General features: G+C 42.0%; 1 protein-coding gene and 1 long non-coding RNA gene across 4 annotated transcripts in view; one reads left to right on the top strand and one right to left on the bottom strand.

Moving 5' to 3' along the window:
- Positions 1 to 13,147, bottom strand: part of Adnp (activity dependent neuroprotector homeobox) — a 30,534-nt gene extending 17,387 nt beyond the window's left edge. Inside the window, exons 1-2 of one of the 3 annotated variants that reach the window (XM_071608987.1) lie at positions 13,086 to 13,147; positions 10,923 to 11,097 (exon numbers count right to left, since the gene is read on the bottom strand). The gene's annotated coding sequence lies outside the window, so the exon portion shown is untranslated. The remainder of the gene's footprint in view (positions 1 to 10,922; positions 11,098 to 13,085) is intronic. The other 2 variants (XM_027946476.3, XM_071608990.1) reach the window with 2 other exon arrangements.
- A 395-nt stretch (positions 13,148 to 13,542) lies between these two features.
- Positions 13,543 to 14,772, top strand: LOC114101455 (uncharacterized). Its single transcript, XR_003584317.2, has 2 exons — positions 13,543 to 13,751; positions 13,891 to 14,772. It is a non-coding gene; the product is annotated as an uncharacterized lncRNA (long non-coding RNA).
- The last annotated feature ends 385 nt before the right edge of the window (positions 14,773 to 15,157 follow it).

Here is a 15,157-nt window from a genome sequence, read left to right as displayed (position 1 = left end):
TACCTTTTTCTGTCCAAATCACAATGGTACTATTTTGAAAAAGGAAAACCACAACCTTGGCATCCTTGACACGACAGTTTTTCAAAAAGCAGATGTCTCTTGCTTGTTCCTCCTTTATCTTCCCATTGCTTATCCTCAGTATGCATGTTCTTCTGAAAGCTGCAGAGGCTCTGACACCCCTTTCCTTTGTTTGGAAGGAGGTATTAGCAGGAGGTTATTCCACTCAACTACCCCAACCTCCTTCTCCCAAATAAAGGTTCTTTTTGTTCCAAATGGATAAGAAAACAAGAACATGCGTCCACACAAGAACTTGTACATGTGTGTTCTCAGCAGCATTATTCATAATAACTCCAAAGCAGAAACAACTTAAAAACTAACTGATGGAGAATATATTCATATAATGGGATATGATTCAGTGACAAAAGGAATAAAATATTAATATATGTTCCAGCAAAGCTGAACCCTGCAAATAAGTCAACGAACCCAGTGACAAAAGGTCATATATTGTATGGTTGTTTATACAAGATGTCCTGAATGGGCACATGTGCAGACACAGAAAGGAGATTATGGCCAAGGGAGTTGGAAAGGAGATTGCTTTCTAAATGGTACTACTAGGTTTCTTTTTGGGGTGATAAAAATGTTCTGAAATTGATGACGGTGCTAGCTGCACATCTCTGGATACTCTAAAAACCACTGAATTAAATGGGTACAATTATATCATATAAATTAATCTCATTTTGTATTTTTTTCCCCTTTTTTTACAATATTGGGATTGAACCCACCAGGGCCTCACACATGCTAGGGCAGGAGGTCTACCACTGAGTTAAATCCCTTGAACTGTATGAATCTCGATAAAGCCGTTACCAAAGTAAACAAATATGCAAAATACAGATGAAGCAAAAAACATAACCTCCACAAATTTACCTGAAGGCAAGCAACAATACAAGGGAATTGTTAATATAATTTATCCTTCCAAATTTTTATGCACGCACGCATATATATATATATATATATTTATTTATTTATTTTAGTACTGGACATTGAACACAGAGCTTCACACATGCTAGGCAACAGCTCTAACAGTGAGCACTACTCACAGCTCTGTTTTCCCTTTCCAAAATAAATAGAATATATGTATTTTAGTGTTTAAGAAAACCAAAGTAGCTTGAAAATTTTGTAAATTATTTTTTATTAAAAAAACGGTGCTTTTCAGTAAGACACTAGCCATAAGAGGATTAATGAAGCACCTGAAATGTGACTACTCTGAATTGACATCTTCTTCTTCTTTTTTTTTTTTTTTTAAAGTACTGGGACTGAACCCAGGGCTACTTCACCTTTAAGCTAAAATCCATCCCTAGCCATTTTTATTTTTTATTTTGAGACAGGGTCTCGATAAGTTGCTGAGGTTGGCTTTGAACTTGTAATCCTGCCTCAACCTCCTGAGTCACTGGAATTATACGCATGAACCATCATGCCCAGCTGAGATATGCTTTTAAAATACAAAATACCCTCTCAATTTCTAAGACTTATTATGAAAATAAGAACCTGATAAGTCAAAACATTTTAGATTATGCTGAAATAATAATACTTTAGATATATTAGGGTCAAAATATTATTAAAATTCATTTCACTTTTTACTTTAAAAAAAGTGGCTACCAGAAACACTGATGAACCTTGAAGACATCATACTAAGTCAAATAAACCAGTCACAAAAGTATGATTCCACTCATGAGGTATTTAAGAGTAGTCCAATCTAAGAGACAGAAAGTAGATTGGTTGCGTAATTTTAATTTTGCAAGATAAAAAATTCTATAACTTAATGCCACTATACTGTACACTTTAAAAGTGGCTAAGAGGAAAGTTTGTTATTAAAATTAAAGACATGGGCTGGGATTGTGGCTCAGTGGTAGAGCGCTTGCCTAGTATGTATGAGGCACTGGATTCAATTCTCAGCACCATATAAAAATAAATAAATAAAATAAAGGTCCATCAACATCTAAAAAATATTAAAAATAAATAAATAAAATTAAAGACAACTTTTTAAAATGTAGCTGTTAAAAAATTTAAGGAAATAGCAATGACTATGAAAGCAGATAAGGTATGCTTCAATTTTAATAGCAGCAGAGCAGCTTGTGTTCAAAACCAGAGGCATTTATCATTGATGGGGATGTGTCAAAGCTATGACTACTATGCATTTGTTAAGATTCCCTGGAACATGATAGATTGTCTAGAGCAAGTCCCTGGATGTAGGATAGAACTGAGGCCTTTACAAATGTCCAGACCATTTTGGATATTGTTAAATGAGTGATTCTATGGAATCTGGGTGGTCCCAAAACTAAGTTCTAAGACAGACTGACTGACTGACTGACCGACCAACCAACCAACAACCGACCGACCGACCGACCAACCAGCCAGAGCTCACTATCTTGGTAAACATGCTCCTCGTCAAGAAGCCGTGTAACACATCACTCTTGGCAACAAAGGTCCTGATTGGCTTTGCCCTGACTAATAGGTCTAATACAGCTGGAGGCAATTCAATGAGAAGCTCAATGCTTTTCAGCCGTGTGTGGCATCACAGAAAAGCACTTTTCAGAGAAGCTCCTTGTTCAATCAAAAATAAATAAAGAAATAAATAAAGAAATAAGCCAGGTGTGGTGGCACATGTCTGCGATTTCAGCAGCCTGGCCAACTGAAGGCCTGAGACTTTGTCTCAAAAATCAAAAAAAAGAAAACCAAAAAAACCGGGGGGGAGATGCCCTGGAGATGTAGCTCAGTCGTCAGGAGCCCCTGGGTTCAATCTGCTGTAGCAATAAATAAATAAATAAATAATTTAAAGTTTCTTTTAGTTACAAGAGTAGAATTATAAAAGGGTAAAGGTCCTGGGGGAGGGTGAAACAGGAATCCTTATGAAAGGTAGCAGAATGAAAAAAAAATTAATGGTTCTTTAAGCAAGGTTTGTTTTTCTTCATGTTGGTGTAGTTTATTAATAGACCAACAATAAAATGGTAAATAACAGCATGGTTCATAACGTTATCAGTCATTAAACTTATAATCATACTGGGATCTAAAAGCTTTATTTTAAATGCTAATCACAGAGATTTAGAAAAAATGACTTAAAACTATAAATTATACAGTTAGTAAAGAGGTACTCATGCCTGTATAATATAATTACAATGTATGTTTTTTCAGCAGATTAATTTTCATGATCTCAATTGATGGACTAAATAGAACTCTTATATGCAGGACAAGGTTGCCATCCCACTATTTAAGAAGGTCCATTAAAAATATACTGATAATCAAGTGTGGAGGCATCTATCTGTAATCCCAGCTACCTGGGAGGCTGAGGCAAGAGGATCCCAAATTTGAGGCCAACTTCCTCAATTTAGTGAGAAGTCCTAAGCTACTTAGCAAGACCCTGTCTCAAAAAATAAAAAGGGCTGGTAATGTAGGCTCAACGGTAAAACACTGCTGGGTTCAATCCTCATGACAGAACAAAACAAAGACACCGCTTGGTTTTTTAGCTCCATCTCTAGAACCCACATGAATGAGGAGTTCTTTCCTAGAAAAGGCATGCAGATGTAATGCTCCATAAATACAGTAATGCATCACCAACTAAGTACTAGGAAGCTTCAGAGGAGGGAAAGTTCTTCCTCAACAGAGAGAGTGGAAGTAGTTACTGAGTTGAGGTTGCTAAGCTAGGTTGAGTATCTGTTCAATATTATTGCAAAAAACTGGCACAGTGCCACAGGGAGGAAATCAGAAAAGTTCTAGGAACTACTGCTGGTCAAGCTTCTGAGTGATCATGACAAGGTTGGAAAGACCAGCTCAAGTTAGAAGGACTTGAATAAGGAGCTGCAGTTCACTGCATGTCTGCAAGGCATCTGAGAGGCTGCAGGTACTGAAATAGAGAAGTGCTGTGACAGGACATTTTCTGGTAGTGGTGCTGGGAACTGAACTCAGGAATGCTAGACAAGGGCTCTACGACCGAGCTACATTCCCAGCCCCAAGAAGTGATATGACTTTAATGGTACCTTCAGAGGATGACTCTGGTTGTGATCAGCAGGTTCCATTAAGAAAGGCTGGAGTGGACACCACACTTAGCCAGAGTCAACCGAGGGAGCCTATACCCACTCTAAACTTACTCAATCTGGAAGGTCCATGAAACCATCACTGTCTTAGGAATGACACAGAGGTCAGAGAGAAAGGAAAAAAGAACCTTTTCAAGGATACCTTTATAGCCTAAATTAAAGTTTGTGTTCTCCTAGAAGATTCCTGTTTTCATGGACAAAAATTTATTTGACCTATGAGCCCCGTGTAAAATTTCTTTCACCTCACAGTCTAACTTGTTTGTGATCCAAAAGCCTAGAGGTCTGTTTCCTTATGTAAAACCAGAAGGACACTACTCCACTGTTCCAATGTCAGAAAGATTAAATGAGATGCTGCAAGTTAATGCTTAAAGCAATAACCATTATTACCTTAAACCAGATCAGATTCTAAAATAATCACTTTGAAAATTCTTAGTATTCTGAGTAAAACACGAGGGTATAAACTTGGACTATTATTTTTCCTGAGAAGCAGATGTGGTCACCATAACATCTGTTCCTGTATACATTAAAATGTACATTTGTATGTACACAAAGCAGTGCTTTTCTGCAGTGTTTTAAATGCACCCTTATGAGGCATTCAAGTTAGTTAGCATATTCTTAACTTTAACAAGCTCAGTGGTATTTAATATGCTTATGCATTAGAACACCAGCAACTTCTGTACATAAACCTAGTGACTTGCAGTTATGTAGAAACCTCAAGGTGTGATCAAGATTTTGCAAATTATTATTTTTTTAAACACACGGGTTACTCCTTTATTAATTTTTATGTGGTGCTGAGAGTCAAACTCAGTGCCTCACATATGCTAAGCAAGTGCTCTACCGCTGAGTGCTAAGCCACAACCCCAGCCCTGGGTTACTCCCTTTTTAAGACATTCATACCAAAAGACCAGTGCCAATAACTGGAAACTGCTATTGTACCGCTGCTTCTCCTGCTACTTTGATTAGATTTCAGACAACAAGCCTAACCATGATCACCAGGAATTTCTAGTACACTGATGGAACTTGTGGTTTTCAGGTTATTCTCACGAAGAAATGTAACATGTACATACTGATGGAGGGGAAGATGACCCCTGAAGGAGAAGGTGAAAGCTGAGCAACCTCTAGTCTGACTCCTTAAACCTTCATCAGTTTGAGTTCACATACAATTTTATATAAAAAGGGTATGTGTGGGCGTGGGGAGAAGAGATGCCTTACTGTTTACAGGAAAAAAAAAAAAAAAGACTGAAGACACTTTCTTTTTTCTTTGTTTTGGGCACTGGGGAATGAACCCAGGGGCACTTAACAACTGAGTCACATCCGTTTCTGAGATAGAACGTCGCTAAGTTACTGAGTTTGGCCTCAAACTTGCCAATCTCCTGCCTCAGCCTCCCGAGTTACTGGGACTACAGGTGTTACTCACAGGTGTTACTCACATGCCTGGATAAGACTGAACACAATTTCTAATACTCCAATCTAGATTTGGGGAGTGTGTGAGATGGGGAACACTTCTCATTTCACTTTTAAACAGGCATTGCAGCAAGGCAGGGATACATCATCAAGAGTGACTTCAGCACTCTGCTACTTAAGAAAGAATTTCACAGGCTTAAGAGAAATGTGAAAAAGGGAAATAACTCACAAGTGGGCTTAAGAGGACAAGCAGATATGCCCATTTATAATCACTATAGAAACATGCCACATCTTTGCATCTAAATGGTATAAGACAAAAAGTTACTCACTGAGAAATAATCTCCTCAAATTAATGGGAAATGAATTTTTCATCATTCTTGAATCAGAGTAATTTTTATAAACCATGCTCTCATTTCTAAACTATATCCCAGAGTCTAGGCTTAACCAAAAGCAGTTTTTCAAAAGCATTTTTTAAAATTGGAAGAATAGTTGTACTCATATGGTGTTAAGTAACAAAACAGGTTACCAAACAATACAACCAACAAGTACATTTTAATAATAAGTGAATAAATAAGTGTTTATTCCTAGGGAATAAAAAAATTTTGTGATGGGATTTCAAGTTATTTTTAGTTTCTTGTTTTGGCTAATCTGTAATTTTTTAAATTGGTTCTTCTACTTATACATGACAGCAGAATCCATTTGGATATAATAATTAAGCATGGAACATATCATCTAGTTCAGATCCCAGTGCCTCTCTTTTTTCTTTTCCATCTCTACTCCCTTCCCTCTATTGATCAGCCATTTACCTATAGTTTTTTAAAAAATTCATTTCTGGGGCTGGGGTTGTGGCTCAAGTGGTAGAGCGTTCACCTAGGACGCGTGAGGCACTGGGTTCGATTCTCAGCACCACGTAAAAATAAAATAATGATATTAAAAAAAATCATTTCTGTTGATGTACTCAATGGAAAGGTTCACTGTGGCATATTCATGTATATACACAGGAAAGTTATGTGAGATTCATTCTACCCTCTTTCTTTTTCCCATCCCGCCTCCCTTCCTTTCAATCCCCATTGCCACTGAACTTCTACCCAACCCATTACTGGGGGTTAGCTTCCACATATCAGTGAAAACATTCAACATTTGATTTTTTTTTTTTTTTGGGGGGGGATTGGCTTATTTCACTTAGCATGATAGTCTCCAGATCCATCCATTTACTGGCAAATATTATTTTTGAAGCAGGCTTTGCCACTTCGTGACTCAATCTTCATTCGTTCCCTGGATAAGTATTTTTCTTATTGTCATTTTTAAGTATAACTGACCTTGAACCAAAATGTTGAGTATTCTTTGCACCGGGACCTCTCAGGCTCAGTTCACCTCTTCATAAGAACAAGAATTTTGTCAACATAAATTTACAATTCCAATTTAATATTTTAATTCTGCCCTGTTTCCAATAGACAGTTTCTTCATTAAGAAGATATGACAGGTTTTAAGAAAGAGGCCACTTCCAAGGGTCTCAACTAAGTTACCAGCTCTCACCAAAAAGGGAGAGGTTTATAGATTTTAAAGGGAAGAACAGGTTTCTCAAATGGAGCACAGAGAGTTGAGAGAGAGTGAGAGAGAAAGAGAGAGAGTGGGAGAGAGAGAGATTGACTGATTCATATAAGCAAAAATAACTGTTCCGAGGAGAGAAGGAATAAGAGTGTCCTAAACCAAAACACTGAGGAAGCAAGAGGCCCTTCATTAGGTTTCTTTTTACACCCGCACACAGGCTAACGTCAAACCAGACATGCTATTTCAACTAAATGCCACTGCACACTCTACACCCATACTTCCCTTTGGGGGCAACCAACTTCTTTAACTGCAGAGCCTACTTGGAATCCTTGAGTGTAAGCTGATATATAAGCAAAAAACGGCATTACAAAAATATGAAGCATTTGTCTGAGTCCTCATTAGCCAAATAGCTCAGAGGAACAGTATAAAGGCCTGTATTCCAAGAACAGGCCTGGGAACCAGCCCAGACATATTCTGTGGCTCAGTTCATTATGGGATGGTGCCTCGATTTCCCTACTTGTCAAACAAGGACAGTACCGAGAGAATTGAGAATGGTTTAAAAAGTACTTAGAAAGTAAAACTGGCAAACCACCAATGTTGTTTTATAACACCATAAAAGCCAGCCAGCAATGGGCCTTTACACTTAACAGACTCATGCTTATTAGATGCACGTGAGAAATGACATATAAACAAACAACCCACAGCTAAGTGATCAATTACAAATCTATACCTTCCTGGAGAAAAGTATTAGAATGTGCAGAGGTTTATTTTTCATTCTAAAGGCTGATCAAATAATGTATGATTCTTTTCAAGCTGAATTTTAAACCTTAACAGTTGTTATTTGTTCAGGAAAGTCTTCCCTTTTGAAAACTATCTTCCATGCTCTCTTATTTTCCAAACCTTATTTCTGAAATGCTGCTGAAATTCTTGATAGGTTCCAGGACTTCTCTAGCAGCTGTCCTGGAACTAAGGCAGAAGTCAATAATCCCAAAGAAGCTAGGGGCTACCTCTCAAGAACTCAAGAGAGAACAGTGAATTCATACACTGAGATGAGGGAACTCAGAACTGAAAAATTAGTAGTAGTTTTTCATTCCACTGAAAAGAATAAAACTGTGCATTCTCAAATTGTCACTCTGAATGTTTATATCCCTGTATAATCTGATACATATATTCTCAGTTTGAGAAACAGGATAATATGTGAGAAGAGCCTTTTCCTTCCAGTGAAGCGGAATATGGATTCTCACTTGAGCCAGTCTTAAACTGGCTGACAGCAAAGGTCAACCACCACAAAAAGCAGGTGTAATGAGTACTAAGACACTGAGAAACTGGGAACACAACCATTCTCCCCTCACTATCTAATTAACAGGACAGGCAAACAACAAAAACCATGAGGTCACAAAGGCAGCACAGGCTGGGCACAACAGGACGGCTTATCATACAAAGTGTCTCAAGGATCAGGATGGAAAGGGCCAATTATGGGATAGAGATAGATATATATACATACACTCCTCCTACCAGGCCCTCTCATGCTATTTTGTTACTCATATATAAAAACGCCTTCACATTCAAATATCAATTCAGTTCATCAGTTCAGTGTGGGGCTTGAGCTTTGCTTTCAAACACCACAAAAAGTGTAACTGACAGCAATACGCCTCAGCAAAGCACGGCAACAGCTCCAGAGTGACACCACAGTTCTCACAAAACTAGAGGAAGAAAACTTTGTAAATTTATGTGACACCAATAACACGTTGAGCGTTCTGAATCTAGTTAAATCATATCCATAGGTGTGTGTGCCCTAACGTATGTGCCTCTCAGGTAAGTATATGAAAGTCTAACTCTCACTGAGGTATTTTACTCCTTCTGTAAGACATAACAGGCTTTATGACATTCCTTTAAAGTTCTCTGCAAGTTCAGGTTGAACTTGTGGCTTATTGCACAACAGTCATGGGCACTTTGTTGAAAACCACAAATTAGATTCTAATGTTAAAAAATAAAAATTTAACTCTTGTTCATGATCATATCATTTACAAATGCTTATTCCACTAAGATTTCAATGGACTCACCCTTCCAGGCTCTCTCATGCTATTTTGTTACTCATGATTCTCAGAAAAATAAATTCCCAAGTGTTTCACTTTATCATCCTCCCTTTTCTACCAAAATTAGTCCCTGCTTTCTCCTTTAAAACAGCCCTGTCTTCCCTATTAAATCACAATTTTGACAACTAAATATGTAATCAGTACATATCAGTCAATAATGAACCAACATATTTCTGAATGTTTTGATTTTCTAAATACAAATAATTATTTTTAATATATTTTCAAAATTTGTGAGCTCTAAAGGCAGCAACAATATCATATGTAGTATACCTTACATACCTAGGCTTTTAGTAATCGAATATAAATAATAAATATAAGTTCATTACAATAAAAATCAAACAGCTATTTTCACTTGATAAAAGCCCACTGGTTGATGACTTGGAAGTGGCGAAATAATCCATTCGACACTGTGAAGTTTTAGTTAATGTAAATAGTACCAGAAATTTTCTTGCATTCTGGCTTAAAGAGGTAAAGAAATTTAAACAAAGCAATTCATAGTGGATATGTTTAAAAATCAACGACTTCCAGGATCGACAAGACCAGAAGTCATCAGAGATTCATAGCCCAACTCACTGTATGTCCTATTATAGGGGCCATAAAACCTAAAAGCCAAAGACTTGGTTAGTTTTAATATACAGCAGACTCTACAGTCAGGAGTCAGGAAATTTTTCAGTATGGGTCAAGATAAAGAAGAAATTTTGACTTAAAGTTCGATTACATACAACTTCCATTTTCTAGTTAACTGAGGTTATGTACTACACTTTAATGAATTTTCAGTTTACCTAATGTAAATTCCAGCCTTCAAGCCCAGTTGTTTTACTGTTTTATTTATGAGCTTAAATACCAGGATACCTTTAAAATTGGTAGAATACATGCCAAACCTCACAACAAATTTTCCTGAAGGGTAAAATAGCTATTACCACCAAGGATATCACTTACCAACTGTATCTTATTTATAATTTGCGAAATCAAACAAAAATATCTTCACAAACTTCACCTCTAACAAGGTGTCTTCAAATTACTTATTTCAAGAACTTATGTTAACCGTATATCAAACATTAAATTCAGGTCAAAATTATGTCTGTTTAACAAATACTAACTGCTCTTACACTACAAATAATACTATTTATATTAAGTATTAGATTCTGTAATTACTAAAAATTTACAAAAGCAATGTAGTTTCTAGAGAAATACATGAACCAAGCTATCTCCTGTTCACTCACCAAAACGTTACTTGGTAGCAATAGTCCAAAGAAAATTTCACTTTAAAACCCAACTGATGAACTATGTATCAAAAACATCCACTGGTTTCCCATAAATGTGTCTTGGCATATCTATTTAAGATACTTGTAACAAAGCCTTAAAGGATCCATAAGTATCAACAACCACCATCAATCTTTTGTAGAAAGGAGGAGTTCACAGAAAGGCATATTCTCAACTTTCTACACACCCCAGCCCATCTCATCAGCTTTTAGAAGCTTATTGACTCTTGAGATTGGTTATCAAAGTAGCAGTAATTGAGAACTCAAACATTATACATAAGAATGCATAATGCAATTATTATAATCTTAGCAACTTTAAAATTTTCTTCCAACAAGCCATATGTTATTTCTTACATTAAGTGTTTAAAACCCAACTACTGCAACCAGCTCTAATAGATTCCTTGAGGAATCGTGGCTAGGCTGAAATTTTGGAAGTGTTGGCTTTGGTGGTGACCAAGGAGGAAGAAATCTCTGGCTCCCCTGTTGCTGCAGTCCCCACCCTTCAAAATGAATATACCCACCGGTGTGAATTGACAATGTAGTCCAAAGAGCAAGGCAGGAAACGAAGTCCAGATCCTCAAAATGGCAGTACAGGGCATAACCACTAGGCCACCTATCAGTTCAGTACAAAAAGTACAACCCTGTGCATCATGGTGTAAAAGCTGGGGCCTAGGTTTCGCAATGTGCATCTCACACCTATGGAAATAATAAGAGGAGTAAAATCTATAGAAATCAACACACCCTAAGAAAGTGGGTGCTCACAGAAGACTGGTGTCAACACTTGCAAAGGTGGTTGGCTACTGACATAACGTATGGCAAGCACAAGTACAAAGTTGGAAGGAAGCAAAATTTTACAATCAGCTGTTGAGTCTGACAATGAAGAACTCAACATGGGCTTGATGTTTACCAACAAAGCTTTGCAAATCGTGACACCCATCTATCATGCTTATGAAAATTAACACCCCACAAAAACCTAACATCCCTCAAGGATGACTTTTAACTCTCAAAGAGTTGGAAAAGATTTGAACTACAAGGATTTGAACCAATCAGCAATGCCCCAAACCTGTTCCTCTCAGATTTAAAATTTTCCCTTTTACCACCTGACCCTGGAAAGATATTTTGACAGGGAGAATTCCAGAATCCCAGAGAAAGGGAATCTATGACCCAAGGATGTGCCAAGGTGATTCATCAAGAACAAGTATGGATTGTCTGAGGGTCAACAGTTTTGAAAAAGTAAAGAGAAAACTTTCAAAATGCAGAGTGGATTTCTTAAAAGAAGTAAAATCACTGCTCTTGACTCAATCCTTCGCCATGTTGCTGTCAGCTCACCAAGTAAGAGTGCAAATTGTGTGTCTTGCTGGGCCCATTTTCCCATGGTCTGTAGAAGGCGCTGTGAAGCACATCCTGTTCTAGCTCTGGGGCCCTTCCCCCCTCTGCAGCCTTACCCAGTGCAGAGAATGCGCCCCCTACTGACTCCAACACTCATCGCCTTTAGCCGACTTGGCTGCGGTGCATTTTGGGTGGGGGCTGGTATTTTCTTCATGGCCATAAACCAGAAGCAACAATGCAGATTTATAAAGAAACTGTATCAAGCTATCCAAGAGATTTTCCCCCTCTTCCCTCCCAATTTGAAGGTACAAGACACAGGCACAAGAAGCATCAGGGATGGGTACTGGGTGTGAGGGGATGGACAGCATTAAAATGGCAAACACAGGAAACAGTTTGGTTCTTTTCCCTCCTAAGCCTTTGTCTGTGAAATGGGGTTATGGCAAGAACTGTCCAGAGGAACTGGTGAATGCAAGAACATTAAGAAGACTTAGTGTGGGTGTGAGTGTGTGGCTAAAAAGGATATTAGACTTTAGACCCCGATCTTGGACAGAAGAGGAAGAGAAGCAATCGCGCCTTTTCCAGCAGACAAGACATCTAGGGTGGGGGGCGGAGGGGGGGGCAGGGAGGTAGCCCAGAGAAAAACAGGAGAATAAGAGGGTGCTCAAAAAACTTCCCATTCATTTCATTAAAAAAAAAAAAAAAATCTTTTCGTAGCTTTTTGAATTTCCATTTTCTGCCATCTTACTGCAAAGTTGGGGCTCAGAAAGCTTCTAGGAGGCCGTGCTGACCAGGCAGCTGAGATTGAGAAAGGGGGTGGCTGACTGTGGTCAGGACTGGAGGGAAGCTGGCATGTTGGGGAGGCAGGTTTGCTCTGGGGAGGCAAAGACTTTCACTCCATGCCGTGCATGCTCCCCGCCCCCCAACCTACTCCCCCCTCCCCCAGCTAAGGGTGGGCAGATCTGGCAGAAGGCTCGTTCCAGGCACTGGGGTGTGCGTGGGGGGCTCGTTTGGGGGAGGGGCGGAAGGGATTAGTTCCAGGGATGGGAGAAGCTCGGTCTGGCTGGGGGCGGGGTGCGGGGAGATGCCATTAGCTGCAAAAGCCCCGGGTGGCCAGGCTGGCCGCCGGCCTCGGCGAGCCAGCGGGGCGGAGAAGGGGGTCGGGCTGCAGGAGGAGGCGCCTGGACCCCCGACCTGGGCCGGGGTAGCGGTTCGCGCCTGGACTGGCGGCCCGCGGGCAGTGGAGTATGCAAAGGAGCGTGTGTGTGCGTGGACGGTGGCAACGCGAGCACAATGCGCCCCGCGCCCGGGCCGGGCGGCAGGGCAGGGCAGGGCCGCGGGTCCGCGCGCCGGCTTACCTTGACTCGGCCTCGAGGCGCGCGCGGGGCCGGCGTGCTCGGGGGCCGGGCGGCGGCGGCGGGCGGATGGCGGCGGCACGGCGGTGGCGGCGAGGGCGCGCCCCGGGCCTCGTCGCGCTCTGGCTCGGCGGGCTCCGGCTCGCGCCGCGGCCGCGGCTGCTGCCGGGGGGCGCGGCGGGCGCAGCAGAGCGGCGGGCGGCGGCGGCGGCGCGAGCGGCTCCCTCCAGTCCCCGCGCGGGCGACGGCGGCGGCGGCAGCGTCGTCGAGCGGTGCAGACAAAGGAGGGGCGGAGGGAGGAGACGGAGGGTGTGGGAGCGGCGGCTTCACCGGCGCGGGCGGGCGGGCGGGCGGCGGCCGCGCTCTTCTCGCTCCGCGGCTGCGGGGACCGAGAGAGGGAGCTGTGTCTGAGGAGACGCCAAAATCCCCCTTAGCGCTGCCTGCGGGAGGGGGAGGGGGCACAAGATGGCGGCGGCCGGGGGGCGGGAGTTCAGCTCATGGATCCCGGCGGGCGGCGGAGGGGAGACCGGGGCGGCGGAGGCGGCGGCGGCAACAGGCGGGGGAGGGGGCCGATCCCGCGTCTCCCCTCGGCAGACAATACAAGCGCCTCGGAGCGAGTCCCCGAACCTGCCCTAGCCAAAATGGCGGCCGAGAAAGAGCGGAAGTGACGTAAGTACCTCATTAGCATAAGAGGACTCATTGTCCAGCTAAGTGGGGGGGGGGAGTGGGGGACAGTACCCCTTCCCCCTGTGCCCCCCAGGGACAACTCTCCTATTCCCATCTGTGCTTACACCCAACTTTTCCTTAGGGAGTGTGCCCCAGCACCCCACCCCCGCCTAGGGGAAATTATATAATCCCCACTGAGGGGGAGCTCTCGCGAGAACCAGGAGGATTTGCCACTGACCCACTAGGAGGCGCCGCGGATAATGGCCGCACTGCGCTCTCGGGGCCCGTGTGCTCCGCGGGCGACTTCCTCTGGCCGCAGCGCCGGCGGCGGAGGCAGAAGCAGCGGGCCGCAGCACGCCCAGCACTCAGTCAGGTGGCCGTGCTGGGGATCCCTGCGCGGGCCCAGCTGGGCCTGGACTACATCTGGCGGGAGGGGTGTGCGGGGCAGCCGGGGCGGCTCCACGTGCTGGGAGGCGCGCGCGCTCATGGGCTGGGCCACAGTGGGAAGGGGCAGGGATACCTGCCAGTTGCGCCTGACGCCTCCTGCCTTTAAGGAGGTGTGAGGGCCTCGTGCTTCGCACACCCACTGGAGATGAGACAACCCCATGGACGTCTGGACCCGTCTGTGGGTGGGTGGGGCACTCGTGGACCGGGCTGAGTTTTACAGAAGGCCTGCTCTTGACATTCTTCCAAGTCAAAGTGATGGACTCTTCTCTTTGGCCTGAAGAAAACAAGTGGGATCCCTAGTGTTTTGAAACCACCCAATGGTGAAGCCTAAGGATGCAAAGTGATGTTGCCTCCGAGTTTCATCAAGAACCTTAACACCTTGAAGTCCTAGAGCCAGTGACTTCTAGTGCTCGCATAACATGACAGCACGACAACAGGGATGCAGTTTGTAACTGTAGGTCAAACCCAACCAATACATTGTCTCAACATTTTAAAACCCATCTTTTATGTGCATCTGAGAATATATAATAGGTTAAAAGTATTTAAAAGTAATAAATATCAATTGTAAAGATACCAAGCCCATTGTTTTCCAATATGTGGTCTGTAAATATTGTAACGTTACAAGCTCAGAGAGTTTCCAGTCATACTTACCATGCCCAAAGAATCTGACTTAAAGAAGTATGATGCCTAAGACTGGTAAGCAAGTTTAACAAACCTTCATTTAACATGGTCTTCCATTAATTTCTGCAATTGTGATAAAATACATCTTTAAAAGTGAAATCAGTATTTCAATGGAAAACAACAGCTGGAAAATTTTGCTAATAAAAGGTGTGGGAAGGAAGCACGTGATTGAGAGGACTAGAGATAAAGAATCTAATTACACATCGCATAAGACAGACAAATACTAATACGAAATAAGCAAAATAAACTTATCTTTAGTTTTCCTTAGATATGCTTAGATT

The sequence above is a fragment of the Marmota flaviventris genome, chromosome 2, assembly GCF_047511675.1.
Source record: "Marmota flaviventris isolate mMarFla1 chromosome 2, mMarFla1.hap1, whole genome shotgun sequence".
In the NCBI taxonomy this organism is placed as follows: Eukaryota; Metazoa; Chordata; class Mammalia; order Rodentia; family Sciuridae; genus Marmota; species Marmota flaviventris.
Note: the sequence above shows the minus strand (reverse complement) of the source record. Positions and strands in the feature narration are given on the sequence as shown.